A 501-nucleotide genomic window follows, 5' to 3' on the forward strand; every position below is an offset into this window, starting at 1 on the left:
TTATACAGATTATGTGTTCTTTCAGTTTTATTCACATTGACGAATATGCCGTAGCGTTAACCTGCGAGATGTACAAATACGTAAGCACTTCGACTATATAAATGCATAAATTCTATGTCTACATGTATGAGGGGGACAGAGATAGAGAAAACATGCAACCATCCAGTATCACATATGTTTATGCAAAAATGCAGACATTTTCATCCCCTTTCCCTCACTCCCTCTCTCCCCACACCCATACAAATCTCCCCCCCTTCTCTCCCCACACATCCCCTCCCATCCTCCCCGAAGCTATATACCCCCCTCTCCCCACCCCGACGCCCATACAACTCCCCCTCTCCCTATCTCCCACACACATACATATATACAACTCTCCCCCTCCCCCCACAAACCCACAACTCCTCCCTCCCTCCCTCCCCATACATTCACCCCCATCCCTCCCTCCCCACACATACTCCTCCCTTTATCACCATCCTTCCCCAAGTGATATACAAAACCTTG

The sequence above is a fragment of the Penaeus monodon genome, chromosome 20, assembly GCF_015228065.2.
Source record: "Penaeus monodon isolate SGIC_2016 chromosome 20, NSTDA_Pmon_1, whole genome shotgun sequence".
Lineage (NCBI taxonomy): Eukaryota > Metazoa > Arthropoda > Malacostraca > Decapoda > Penaeidae > Penaeus > Penaeus monodon.